The 15,176-nt window shown below is 40.8% G+C and overlaps 1 long non-coding RNA gene across 1 annotated transcript in view; it reads left to right on the plus strand.

Moving 5' to 3' along the window:
* The window catches only part of LOC137215918 (uncharacterized), a 1,149,036-nt gene extending 1,134,153 nt beyond the window's left edge, over nt 1-14,883 (plus strand). The window contains exon 5 of the long non-coding RNA XR_010939487.1: nt 14,766-14,883. This is a non-coding gene — a long non-coding RNA (uncharacterized lncRNA). The remainder of the gene's footprint in view (nt 1-14,765) is intronic.
* Nucleotides 14,884-15,176: the final 293 nt, after the last annotated feature.

A 15,176-nucleotide genomic window follows, 5' to 3' on the forward strand; every position in this document is an offset into this window, starting at 1 on the left:
ACACCCAGAGTTTCTTAATCAATAGGTCTGAGGTGGGGTCTGGGATTTTCTATTTCTACCAAGGGTGGTGCTGATACCTCTTGTCTTGGGACCACATTCTGAGAACCACTGAACTGGTGGAATCAGATACTGGAGTTACTGTGAAAGTCTGATGGGAAGATGATGGATAAAACTAAAGCACCAGCAAAATGGCAAGAGAAGCGATGGTGTACCCAGGAGACACTTTCGAGGTTGCATTACCAGGATTTTATAATATTGGATGTTAAGGGTGAGGGTTAGAGAAGGTTGGAAAATGACAACAACTTACTTTCTTCGGATAGATAATTGCTCCATTAAGCAAGATGGGGGCTACAGGGGATGGAGCAGGGCTAGGCATGGACGGAGGAAGGCTGAAAGGAAGAGAAGGCATTTAGTTTATGACATGTCGTCTCTCAAGTCCCTGAAAACATGCAAATGTGTTATGTCCAGCCAGTGAAATGCAGCTCTGAATCTTGGAAGAATGCTAATACCTGAAAATAGAGATTGAGAATCATCAGGGTATTACTGAAGTGGAAGCCAGTGGATAAAATGAGAACATCCAGGAAGAGTATTTTGCATGAAAAAGGCAAAGAAGCAAGAGCAGAATCCTGACGCGCCGTAATGATTAGATAAACGAAGAGGATGTCCAGAAGCCCAAATAGGACAATAAAACTGAACGAAGGGTAGAAGAGCTCGCAGACGTCGGCGTCAGGAAATAAAAAAGGAGAGAGAGTTAAGAATCAGGGAGTAATCGATGGTGTCACATACTTTAGAGAGGTCAGACATGACCAGGACTTACACAGGCCTGTAATGACCAGGACTTAACACAGGCCTGTAATGACCAGGACTTACACAGGCCTGTAATAATTCAATGCGTCCATCACTTTATCTAGCCAGGCCCTAATCCCCCTGTTGGGTACGGTGTCCTCACCAGTCTTTGGTCCTCATCCTTGAATTAATCATGTGGGAATCTTCTTAGCCACTAGGTTCAGCCTTTTAAAAGTGAAGTGACCCCTGAGGTTTTAGTCCTCCTGCAGTCATAGGTACAAGAAGAAGTTTATGTTACTCTCCTGGCAAAGGGAGGGAGAGTGAAAGACGGGGTGAGTCTCAGCCTTTCCTTGACAACACCTCAAAGACAGCTAGAAACCGGCACTGAGATCGTGCTGCCCTGAGATCCGCCACCCTCTTGCTGAAGTTTTGGAAACTCTTCCCAATCGCTTGATGAAATATTTGTATCCCTACTTCTATCATTAGGCCCAATGTGAACCCTAAACTCTAAATTGAATCTCTGACTTTTCTTCTTTCTTGACTCAGACCTCTCTCTCTGTATATATGAGTCTGTATTCCCAGATGTATCTCCCCTGGGCCTGCCACCTGGCCCGACTAGTCAACGTGGTTTTCCAGTTCAGACTCAGAGACTTGCTAAGGTCATCTCAGGTCTCTGCAGGTCTCTGCAAACAACATCCAACCTGTACCTTCTGTACCTTCCTTTACTGTCTAAGCCTCAGCCCTGTCTGGTCCTCTGCTGTCATCTATTCATGTCCTTTGTCTTGCCCGGGCAGTTGAGGCTACCAAGGATGGATGCCATGACCATGGCACAGAGTCTCATTAGTGAAAGAAGCCAAACAGATCAAGATCTGAACAGATCAAGCTAAGCCTTCATGGCGATGAATGAGAGGTGATGTGTCTTTCTTTCTCTGTTTTTTTTTTTTTTTGTTGTTGTTGTTTTTTAAAGCACCCAGTGGGAAACTCCTTTCACTTCATTATAACTGAAAGAGAAAAATATTCTCTCTTGGACCTTTATCGACATATTGGTTTGAGTTATATGCGTTTTCTTGGTTAAAAAAAAAGAAAAGAAAAAAAAGAAATGATAAATAAGTGAAAAGGTATAGACTGGTTTTGAGAAATTATCCTAGTCCTTTCTCCTTTTCAATCAAAACTATGTAAATGTAACAGGAACAGCTCCCCAAATAGTCATTGATTACAAAAGAGCAAAGAAAAAATACATGACGTTAGGTTTAAGACCCTTGATCCAGTTATTCTAGAGAACCTCAGCTGTCTATATCTTTATTTTCTCATATCCACAATGGAGAGAAATTCATATAGGATTATTTCATGTCATTCTTCAATCATATTTTAATTAATGTTCAGTAGTCATTCTATGGGAGTGTATGTAAAAATAAATCCTGAACTTAACCTCGATTTTATCCTTGTCTTTGATATTAGAGACTGAATCTGAACAACACCTGCTCTATAAACAACTCCCTGATTCATCTGAACAGAAAACAGTTCAGCAAAATAGTTGACTCCGCTTTAGGATACAGATGACACCTGTCATTTCAATAACTAAGTTATTTAAATTGAGTGGCAAACATATCTGACAAATCTTCAGACACAAATACAGCAAAGAAATCTGGAATAACATCTGAGATATCAGAAGTTGTCTTCAGGCCTTCAAGATTTTCTTTTGTTCAGGGGAAAACTATTGTGTCTGTCCCTCTCTTTTTTCTCTCTACGTTATGACTTCCATCTGCTCGTAAGTGTCATTGCTGGAGTTGAATGGAGACACTTTTGATTAGCACTAAAAATTTCTAATGTTTGAGACCTTGAATGCAAAACTTCTGATAAAAATAAACTTCAAGGTCTGGGAATACTCTTATCAGATCAACTCTATGGCCCGGGAGTAGGTTGCTTAAATCTTCTTGGTTAAGCTTGAGAGTGCAAAGCGTAATACCCACAGGCTTGCAATCTTTTTGAATGTGATTATAATTCAGCACCAGCTTTGCATCCTGGATAAAGGTTCCCCTTGAACACAAAGCATGTTACATGCTTGTGTGCTAGTGATCAAAATACTCAGAGGATTACAGCACTTGCTCTTCTCAAACCTCCAAAATGGTGTTAACGTGCTCCATCCAATCAGCTGAGCTGTAGATTAAATTTTTGTAGATTGAAGACATAATTTTATTTCATATGCCAGAAACTCATGCAACCCTAGCATTTCTGTTAGCATGTTGCATTCACCAGCATAACTCAAGAGGTTTAATGAAAGTTTAATAACAATATGTTGCAGATTTTGTGCCTAATTTATTTTTAATTGAAAACTGTACAACATATTATTGCCTGTGAAAATAGAAATTTAATTTTCTTCCCTTTTTTTTTCTTTCTTCTTTTTTATAACTCTAATGCAACCTCAGATAAGAAACAGGGTTTAACATGCTGTTTTTCTGGATTGTATTTCTTTGTTTTTAGACCCTTGATGTGACATCTTTGGAAAATATAGCTCACGCCACTAACATTATCCTTCAAACACTTTCATGCTTTCAGAATGTGCTATTCGGAATTTCTACGTGTGCTATTTGCACTGACACAGTGATCTCAAGTATATAACGTGCACCGTGGTTCCAGCGTCCCTCTTTTCCACGTGAAAATCTGATAGTTTATTCCTGCTCACAGTATTCATCTTCATATTTAGAATTAATTTAGATTGTGAAGCTTTATTGGTGAAGGAGTGAAAGCACACGCGAGGTAACTTTAATCGTAAGAATAGCTGGAGAGTTTGTGAAAACTAGATGTGCTGTCATTTTCATAATAGTAGAAGCAATACTTTCTTACTGTGCAGTTTGCTTTTTCGTGTGACCTCTAATTTTTGTAACTGGTCTTCTCGGGAATGCCATGAATGAAAAATCCACATGAGCGTTCATTCCGATCTTTTCTTTCGGAAAGTTTTGTCACACTCTGCTGCATCTGGTAGTTTGACTTCGGACGGAATCTGAAATGAAGCTTAATGTGAGTGTGCTAGCAAGTGATTCTAGGAAAATGTCAAAATGCAAGAGAAGCAAACAAAGGTCTTCTGTGCCGGATTTGCATTCCCTTCTGACATCCCTGGCTCTTTACATCAGAGAGTGAGTCGTATTGTTTATTTTAAATGTCCTGCCTTTTCTCTTTCTCCCTCTCCTTAGAGAGGGGCCATCAGCTCGCTTCCCGCAGCCCTTCCCTCTGTGTGCTGGGCATTGTGTCAGCGCGGCCAGCTGCCTTCAGAGCTGGTGACAAGAGAAGGGCTGCCTCTTGCCAGAGAGAGGTGGGCAGGATGTCACGACTAGGTCTCCTTTCCTGCCACACACTTCTCGTGGCCTCTCCAAGGCCCGGCTTCCAGGGATGGACAGATCAATGTGATACCCCGTTTCAGGTTTGCCGTTCTGAGCAGGCGCATGAGTCAACATCACAGTCTCCACGGAACACTTGTTGTGAGTGAGTACCTTGACCTTGGCCTCCTATAAAACATCATAATTCAAGTTCTGGTAGGACTTGTGCCTGGGGTGATGGAGATGGACTTACGCTGTAATATTTTGAGCACTTGAACTGCATTGCAGCTAAAACTTAACTAAAAATGAAGCAGGAAGAAGGTCAGGACAATTATTTTTCAATAAACCTCACATACGGAATGTAATAATCCTCCTAAACTCGAGAGTTTTAATCGTTTTAAAAGAGTATACTCCCATAGAAAACATCTGATTCGTTTCAAATGCTACCTTAGAAGCTGCTTCTCTGAGACTTCCGTATGCTTCTATTTTAATTTTTCAGAGTATTTAAGCCTGTGATATGATGACTTTTTCCCCTTCACGCACCACATGTCCTTAAAGGGACGTGGTATTGTTGAAATTATTATTTCCTAAGATATTGGCCGATTTCCAGCTTTGCCACATTAGTTTGGATCAGAGTAAAACATTAATGTAAATTATTCTTAATGAAGTCAAGAAATATGGAAATTCCAAATAGAAAAATTAGATCTCTGTGATATACAAGAGAGTCTGACTATCTGTTGTATTTGTGTAGCACAAGTACAAGTATATTTAAAAGAGATTCGATGAAAGGACCCTTAGAAACCTGACCACAGAATGGGCCAGCCATCCCAGAGAGCGTTTCGACGGATGCTGTTGACCAAATCGATGGGGGACGCATGAATTGATAGAATCAGTTGCAGGAAGTTTTTGGAACGTAGCGATATACAGGTTAGGCGGATACAGTTGGTACCTACGCATATAGAGATTATTGTAGAGAAACGCAGTTGCAATTACTAGGACATGAGCACGTACCTGTTTTTGTAAACGCCTGTCAGAGACTGAAGGACAGGTTTCCGGAAGGAAAGTGCTCTCCCGTTTTCTCTCCTCCTTACCATTTCCATAGATCAGAGAGCTATGCGTAAAGACAGTAACGCCCACAGATCCTTTGCTGGAAGTTTTGCTGATGGGTGTGAGGGCAGCTTGAATTTCCATCAGTCTCAGATCTTTCCAGATAGATCTATGTTAATTCTTAATTATTTGCTTGTTAAAGGGATGCTTGTCTCTTTTCTCCATATGTACACATAAGCTCAGTGTAGCCTTGAAATACCTTCAATGCCTGATACGACGCACATTTGCGCGCGCGCACACACACACACACACACTCACCCTTGCTGGGGTGGAGATTCCACAAGTGCATCCATAAGCTTTGGAGTTTCCGCAGTCTGCTGAAGAGGAATATCTTCCTTTTAAACGGAATCTTCAAAATGTGATGAATCTTTACTCAGGTCGGAAGATGGATGTGAATTCACCTATCCTCCTATTTATGACTTTACAACTTTAACTCATTCCTGAAAACCAACCAATGCGTTAAAAAAAAACCCAAAAAACTGTTGGGTGAAAATTAATATTTTTCCTTAATTTGTATGGGTAAACTTTGATACATTTCATCCCCATCCAAGATACTCCAAAATTGTTCAGTTTAAAAAATATATCCATTAAAATTGAAAGCAAGTTTTTACCGGTAAAAAATTTGAACAAAATATAATTTATATATGAAAGCTAATATTATATTATTATATTTCTTTTGTTTACCAAACACTAAACTATTTTAGGGCTTATGGATTTCTTGCATTCAAACTAAACTTAACAAAATAAGGTTACAGTCACAGAGTGGTTAGTTGGGTGTTTTGTTTTTGGAAATACAGTTGACTTACCATGTTGTGTTAGTTTCAGATGCGCTACATAATGATTTGACATTTGCACACACACTATGAAATGATCAGCACCGTAAGTCTAGTGACCGTTTTTCCCCGCAGAGAGTTATGCGGTGTTATTGAGCGCGTTCCTTATGCTGTGTATTAACATCCCCGTGACTTATTTATTATATAACCAGAGGTTTGTACCTCTTAATCCCCTTCTCCTCCCCCACCCTTCCTCCTTTTGGCAACCACTCATTTATTTTCTGTTGTCTGTGAGTCTGCTTTTGTTTTTGTTTGTTTTGTTTGTGTTGACCTAAAGTTAGTGAAATTTAAACCAAATGATTCTCATTTGAAAAAATTTTAGTTGAGGTTTCTGTGGTTTCATATTACAAATATGCGGCTCTAAGCTGTGTCATAATATATACACAAAAATAAGCAAAGCTATAGTTCAGAGAAACACCATGAGAACCCTTTGCAATGCTTGGGAATAGAATACGCAGATGAGACTGAAGAATTGTAAAAATGTTCCTCGTCATCTCTCTTGCTAAAATGACGTGTGCAAATCAAAGCATTGTGGGTTCATTCGAACATGGTGTGTGTGTGCCTCATAGATGAGTGAGTTAGGGAAAAAACAAAAGTTTCCGCCCAAATATTTCCAATAGGCTGGCCATCCTTTTAAAATACTGAGGCCAGAAATGAGAAAGAGGGTGAAAAATATTCTCCACTTATCTACACTCCTGGATTATAAACTGCTTGTGAGCAGTGAGTGTTCATCGATGAGACACATATACATTGAATATCTAACGTGAGTCCAGTACTCTACCTGATGCTGGGTATGCAGAGTGAACAATTCAGACGTATTCTGTGATCTCACAGGATATAGACTCTTACAGCTAAAGATAGATAGATAGAGATTCAACATAATTCCTTTCACTGTGTTATTTTACACTAAGCAGTGATCATTTCAACCAGTGGAATCAAACTACCCGACCTATCCGTATTCATTCATTCAACATTTATTATTTGCCCATTACGTGCTATATGCTACAATGCAGTGGGATTTCTTACTGTTTTTCCTCAAGACTATGTTTCATACAAAACAACAGGATGGGGAAGGCAGAGGGAAATGAAATAAAATCCATGAACAGAAAGCTGATTTGTGTTAACACTTTCACAATATAATCAGTCTTTTATAAATCCATGCATGTACACAGACGAAACCAATAAGAAAAGCATCATGTGTTTCTGAATCCATCTCCTTGATTTTAAGTTACATCAACCTATAAATGTTTCTTTTTGTTGTAACTAATCAGCATTCTGATAACTTATTATTTGTGTAAGATTATTTTAAAAATTTCATTCATCATCATAATATTCTAAATAAGAAGTGTCTTGCGGGCTTCCCTGGTGGCGCAGCGGTTGAGAGTCCGCCTGCCGATGCAGTGGACGCGGGTTCGTGCCCCGGTCCGGGAAGATCCCACATGCCGCGGAGCGGCTGGGCCCGTGAGCCATGGCCGCCGAGCCTGCGCGTCTGGAGCCTGTGCTCCGCAACGGGAGAGGCCATAACAGTGAGAGGCCCACGTAAGGCAAAAAAAAAAAAAAAAAAAGTGTGTTGCAAATTTTATGATCTATACTTCCAGATATATGATAAAGATAACAACTACAAACACTACTTTATACACAGGTGCTGTGCAAAGAGATGTTCAGAGATGTGGCTTTAGGCTTGATTTCGCTACTTACTCATTGATATTTTGGACAAGTCATTTTAGACTCGCTGAGGCTCAGAGGTCTTAGGATAATATGAGTTCCAACTGTGGCCCTCAACATAGCTCACCTAAGGAGGAGTGGCCAGGAGTGAATAGGGGTTTCTAGGACCACAGCACCTGTCCAGACGTGCTTGAGAGGTACAGTTGCTGGGTGAATGGATAAAAGTACAGGCAGGGAAAGCTTTCTTTTACTTCCAGACCACATTCAAATCACAAGTATTTAAACTAACTTGGCCTCTTAAGCACAGCTTCAAAGGCATGTGCTGTGAGCGACTCAAAGAAAATAAAATGTGGTTCTTTCCATTAACAGAACGAAACCTATGTAGAGAAACAAGACCCCAGCCTGAGATAAGGAAGAAGACAAGGGCCTGTGTAAGCACTGAACGTGTGCTGCCAACCGAGCTTGAGTTATAATGAAAAGAGGATGGTCTTGGGGAGGGACATGACTTCTAATCCGGGTTCTGACCCCTTTTACAAGCTGTTAACTATATGCTATGACCTCCAGTTAAGTCACCTGTAATGTGTTTAAGAACACGTACACCAGAAGGAAGGTATGAGAATTTGAAGGGAGAATTTAGGCGAAGTACGTAGGGTAGTGTGCCCAGATAGTTTATGCTAAGCAAACCTTACTTTCTCTTGCACCCTTTCTCTGTAATCATTTAACAAAATGGCATGATTATATGTTGGCTGTGCCTGACTTACTGCTACTTTGAAAATGCAGTGCAGTCATGGTTGTGAAAACTTCGAATGTTGTAAAGTGTAAGTATTTGTGAGGTGTTATTTCTGGTAATGGATTTTCTGAACTCACGACGTCCAGAGGCCTTACCAAGAAATAGAGCTGTGTTCCCAAAGACTTTCTTATCATATAAATGACAGGAGCATAAAGAACTGCCACTTAAATGTGGGTTCCAGCTCTCGTTCGCTTCATATCAAAGGGAACAAGTGTCACCTCAGATAGAGTCTGGGGATGGGGTGCTATTAGCAAAGACACACCGGGCTGGATTCATGAGAGCATCAGAGCCCTAACCCCCCGGGTATTAGACACCTAACACAGATGACAGCGTGTGTTAGAGACTAGAATGTGTGTAGGAAGTATGTGCCTAGCAGAGACTCTCTGTTGATCACGTGTAGAGCACTGATTTTGAACTTGTACTTGCACTCATGTTCTGTTTCCACCACACTATTGAACACACATGATCTCGGTCACAGCACCTAGCTTCTCCACGGGTTAGTCTACTCATTTATACGGTGGGGCAAATGATTATGCTTCCTACGTGGACTGCTTGGGGGATAAAATGAATATGTGGCACGTGGTAAGTGTTTGGTGAATTTGAACCGTTACTCTTAACTCTAAGTGATGACATGAATAGTCTTTTGTGCATGTATTAGATAAATAAGAAACTATAACCAAAAAGATAGAGGCAGTGGTGTGTGTTTCCTACCTCCTGGGAAGGAGGTTCCTCTTTCAAGAAGACCCTGGCTAGACAAGGAGAGAGGATTCAAGGTTATCCTCGAGAAATAACTCACATGAAATTGGAAGGAATACCCAGCAGATGAAGTAAGAGAAGAAAAGCTGTGCAAGATTTAGGGATGCCAGTAATAGAATTTTAGTAGTTAGCAATAAAGGGTGGCATGGCGGTATGTAGGTCATACGAATACATGTTGGGACTCATTTCTCTCTCACATTATCTGTCCTGTCTATTTGAAGTAACTCTCTTCCATCAGAACACATGACATAACACAGCGACCGACCACCTGAGTTGCTCTGTTATTTTAACCCGCTGAGACTAGGTCTGAACAGCCTCCAGATCTGCTGTCACCTCCATCACTTATCTTTGCTAAAACATGTGAGAACATCTTTTATTGACCTCTAAAACTTTGGTAGGCAGCAAAGACCAATTTAAATAAGATACTAGTGTGAAGAAATTTAAGTCTCACAGTCCCTTTTTCTTAACGGATAAAATTAATGAAACAATAAAATCTCTAACAAAACGTGACATATGCATACCTGTGATTTGGTTAGGTCGCTTGGGGTGAACACAAAAGGCTTCATTTTGCAAAGATCCGTTACAAAGGCTGCTACAGCAAAATGTTAAAACAAACCAATGAAGGAGCAGGCAGATATTAAGCAGGTATTTTAGAAAGAGTTGATTTTTCTTGGAGGGGAGGGGACATTGGCTTTTGCTGACGATTGAAAAGAAAGCTATCCAAATGTGGTTTTATAATCGTTGACCTTATGCGTTTATCTTTAATTAGGCCCAACACAGAAACAAACTAGATGATCCCAGTGGGTTGGTGGATTTCCCCGTTAGCTTTCCAGGCTGGTTAAATATAGGTAGTTACTGTAATTACATATTTACTATGCCAGTTTTGCAGCTTTCCGAGTGACAAAAATTCAGCCCCCTGTCACGAGTCGGAGATGTTAAACTGTCCTAAACATTGGCAGTGCTGTGATAGATGAACACAGGCAGCAAGCACTTCATACATTGTCACACGAGGCTCGTTTAGGCTGCTGTAAATGAGTGGTTTGTAGGAGGGAAACCAACGTGGTGAAAGGGAGAGGCGTGAAGCCGCCTGGTGACAGTCTCCGTCTGTTGTGACGCTGCTTTATTAGTGTCTCATAAGATCTGGAGCGGCTTCTGCCTTGCTTTTGTGTGTGCGTTCATCACTTCACGGTGCGAGCTGACCCAAGAGCAGCGCACGATCCTGTTTTTGCATCGCATTTGTTCTGAAAACATGGATTAGTTAAGAGCGCTACAAATAGGACTTGTCGGAGCAGAACCAGAGAGACGTTTTTGCCAAATCAAAGATCCATTCCTTCACGAAAGATAGACTTGTATTTGTGGTTAATGATTTGTCTCAAGATCTGATGAGTATCCTTCAAATATACAATTGATTTTAAACGAGAGCCATTGAATGATACCTCTCCACACTGTGTCCTTTGCAAAGTCTGTACCTGTGGTCTGTGCAACTTATCTAAAAACTATACTTCAGTATTCAAGTTGCTCTATTTTTTTCAAGCAGAATTAGTTTTCAGAAGTATTTTTGTTCATTTCTTATTGGGAAAGACCTTACTAGCCTCTTCAAGCAAGAACATTACCCCCAAAGCTTGCAAGATTTATAATGCTTAGGGGAAAAAAAAAAAAAAAAAAAAGGCAATTCAAAACCTAATGGGACATTTTAGGCCTCATTTACATCTCTAACCTGACCCATTTTCTGTAAAACGTTTTCACTGGTAATTTACATACTAAAAGCTAGTTATTTATCCATCCTAACCAAAAAGTTGATGAGATTACTAATACCGCAGTGAAGTTAACATTACCCTGAGAGCTAAATATGCCCATTGCTAGACTTGACTGCTGAGTCATTTATTTAGCTATAATCTCCATTGCAGGCTGGCATCCAGATTCTGAGAGGATGACGTGAAAGCTCAAATATATTAGCGTTGTCACACTCACTTTATTAGCAGGAGTCTTTCCAGGAACACATACTTTGGAAATAAAGCATATTAAGGTGCTCTGGGTATGTACACACACGTATCTACCCAGGAAAATAAATAATGCAATGAAGTACATTCTCTAAAACAAGTTCCAATATCATATATTTTTTTGAATCCCATAATGCTTTGCATATGTTCAGAGCTTAAAATTGTATTGATGTAGTTTTAATTTTTTTTAATAATTTTAAGTTCCTGAGATTTGGGGAAAAAACGACTGCAAGGGGGAGCTGAAGTGCATAGTTGCAGAGAGAGATCCTTCTCACTGTCTTCAGGAATATATATATATTTTCATGATGAAAAACATATATCCATACATGCATATATTTAGTTTATACATATATTTTAGATCTATATATATTATGTTTATGTTACATACACACTTGTCTTTTTATTAAAACATCTATTTTATATATTTGTATTTTAGTATATATTATAAATATATGTTATATATTTTATTATGTTTGTTATCTATATTTTATATATATGTAATATCACCACCTGTTGCTGATTGTTACTTGATAACTTACTATCACAAAGCCCTGAGTTTAATGATAACTGGGCTCATGTTTATAATATAAGCATCTATGAAACATGAACTGCCGGTAGATCTTTAACCTAGTTGGACACCAGTTGCGCACATGTTCCAAGTCACACTTCAGGACCTTCAGGCCTGTCCTGGGGTGTAATACGCCTGCGTGCTAGTTTGAATGCCTCTCTAAGCGGCACACGCCAAATCCTACCAGAATCCAGAGGTTGAGAGAACATAATACATCTACGCGGCTCTTTGCTCAAGGAATTTTGTTTGTTTGGGTTTTTTTGTTTTTCTTTTTGGCTGCACCGGGGGCTTGTGGGGTCTTAGCTCTCCAACCAGGGATTGAATCCGAGCCCTCAGCAGTGAGAGCGTGGGGGTCCTAACCACTGGACCGCCGGGGAATTTCCAGGAATTTTTAAACAGATTGCACTGTGGGTCCCTTGGTAAGCTCTGGTCCTTTGGGGCGGTGTTCAACCCAATTTTAGTTTGTTCAGCGTCTCTTGCAAACCTTCCTGCCTAGCTTAGTGTAGCATTTCATTGCCATCAGGGCAAGTCTGGTACCAAAGAAGGTCACAGACTCCACCCCTGCCGGTGACCTTGGAGCCCAGAGTCTGAGGCTGGGCCACCTGAGACAGCTGCAGGGCCTTGCCCTCCCTGTACAAAGGTGACTCTATTTTGTTCCTATGTGTTTTAGTTTACTCAGAAATGGGTTCCAGATCGTGTTTGTTTTCAGAAATTCTGTTTGCTGTTGTATCCTTCCTGTTAGTAGAGGCTTTGCTAGAGGCTGCACAATCGGTTATAAGCAGAGAAAGCAGTCCTTGGCAAATGTAATTACTAAAAGCTCATCTGCAAAGTGAACTGCCACCCATCAAACCTCATTATCTTATGACACATGAGAATCGTGACTTTGCTCCCTGTTCTGAGGGTGTCACGTCTGGTTGGCATTGCCACCACTGTCTCCATGGCTGTTGCCACCATCACAGTTACGGCTACTGCTAAGCTCCGTCTTGAGGAAGGCCGCTTGAAGGGTTTGATGTCCCCGCTCTGTTGAGCGGTCTGAAAACTTAGGTCGTGTTGGCCCCACACTCTGCCTGTCAGTCTTCCAAAGAGCACGTGGCAGCTGACTGTTGAGTCTTCTCCTCAGCTCCTTGGAATATCTTTGGAGAATGTCTCTAGTGCTGGAATTGAACGGCAATACTCGATGAATACTGCATTTTCTATGAAAACACTTTCCCTTGTCAAAGTTTCCCAAGTACATGCTGGTAAATGATAGATACCATCTCCAGATGTATTATTAGATGCTAGCCTCAGGCCTCACAGCAAAGCATTTCTTTTTTATCATCTGGGCATTCTTGTGTTTGATCTGTGAAGATAGTATCATTTAAACACCACAGTTCCTATACACTCATTTCAAAGATATCTCATGATGATCTTAAACTATTATGTCCCTCTTAATATTTCCCAGAAATTAAATGTATTTTAAGATTCCATGTCTACCATTGCCTTTTCAATCATTTATTCTAGAAATATTGAGTGAATATTTACTATGTAATAGTTACAAATGAAACAACCATGGTCCCTCACCTCATGAATCTTGGAGTCCCGGGGAGGGAAGTTAAACCAACAAAAGGACCACAATATCATGCCGGGTTATGTTAATTTAGGAGAAAATGGGGACTTCCCTGGTATCCAGTGGCTAAGACTTCGTGCTCCCAATGCACGGGGTCTGGGTTCGATCCCTGGTCAGGGAACTAGATCCCACATGCTGCAACTCAGAGTTCACATACCGCAACTAAGAGCCGGTACAGCCAAATAAATAAACAAATAAATAGAAGAAAAGGAACAGAGGACTGTAATATTCAGTAATGGAGAGAAGGCTGGTATTTAGATAGGGTGGTCAGGAAGGCTAGCTAGCAGAGGACGTTCAGATCAGGACTGAAAGGGGATACAGAGCCAGCTATGTGAAAATTAATGGGAAGAGCACGCCAGGCAGAAGATGCCTATACAAGGCTCCTGATGTAGTAAAGAGAGCAATGTAGCCACAAGTTGGAAGAAGGCTATTCCGGTTGGAGTGTGATGGTGTGTGTTAGGGAGAGACAAAACAAATGAGATCGGAGAGGTGGACGAGGAGAGAGACCGTGGCCATGGTACCAAACGTTGGGCACCATTATCACTCTGTGAACTGAACCTACACTCCCAACCATGGCCTTGCCCCCCGCCCCCATCATTGGTAGCACGTGCCCCTGAGTAAGCTTGTGGCATATGGGAAAACAGAAAAGAACTTGCATTTTCAGAGGAGAGGCCGGCTCCCAAGAGAAGGGGATGAGAAGCGTCTGCCCTAAATTTGTCCCGGTTCTTTTGTAAACTCACTAATCAAATAAGTTACTTCACCTTCCGTGTGGCAGAGAAATGAGGGGCAGAAGTTGCCTGATTCTTATCCTAATGTAGTGCCCACAACAGTTCTGTTGTCTCTCTTACTCTTCTGGAAGTAATATAATCTATCATTGTACAAAGGAAAGTTCTTTTCCTTCCCCATAAATTTGAATTTTTTTCCACTTGCTCTCAGAATCCATGATATGTGTTACTGTAAAGTGAACATGCTAAATATACCCCAGTACACTGTCATACTAGACTTGAATGTTGTAACGTTTGAATATCCTAAGATAATTAAACCCAGTGCCGAGAAGACCAGGGCCGGAGTTTTGGTGGATCCGCTACTAACTGTAGTCAACCTACCAGATGTGTCTTCAGGATTTTATTTGTATCTTTAGTGAATGTTGTATACCTACACATGCACAATTATATCAAGTTTATCTATTTATTCCTCTTTTCCAGAAAAAAAAGCTCATGTTATTATAAATGTTTACATGTAATGATTACCAACAGAAATGGAGTTTATGTATGTGAACTATTCATGTACAGTCATAGTTGCTTGTGGGTCCCTGTGTAAGGAATGCCTTCTCTCTGCAGGCCAAGAGCTGTTTCCTAAGAAGAGGTGCTTCCTGGGAAGGCAAGGTGGCCACCATTCTCCACAGGGCAGAGCCAGGGGGCCCAGGCCCAGTGCGCTGACTCTGCTGGCAGCTGGCCTACGTGGAGGTCCAGAACGACCCCCTGGGAAGACACAGATGTGGTGAGTACCCATGCGAGGCCAGGCGCTTTGATAGCCCTGTCTTCGGGAGAAACTTGTTTTCTGATTTTCTAGTCAATCCCGTCATTCTTTCATACATAACTTTCTAACAGACTGTCAAACATCTGCCTTTTCTTTGTACACTTTTTTCTGCACCCTGCCTATAGCCATAGTATTTCAGAAGATAAATGACATCTCACCTCCTCTTTGTGCATAAGTGTGCAATGTTGCAAATGCCAACTTATAATAAGAAA

The sequence above is a fragment of the Pseudorca crassidens genome, chromosome 21, assembly GCF_039906515.1.
Source record: "Pseudorca crassidens isolate mPseCra1 chromosome 21, mPseCra1.hap1, whole genome shotgun sequence".
NCBI classification, from domain to species: Eukaryota; Metazoa; Chordata; class Mammalia; order Artiodactyla; family Delphinidae; genus Pseudorca; species Pseudorca crassidens.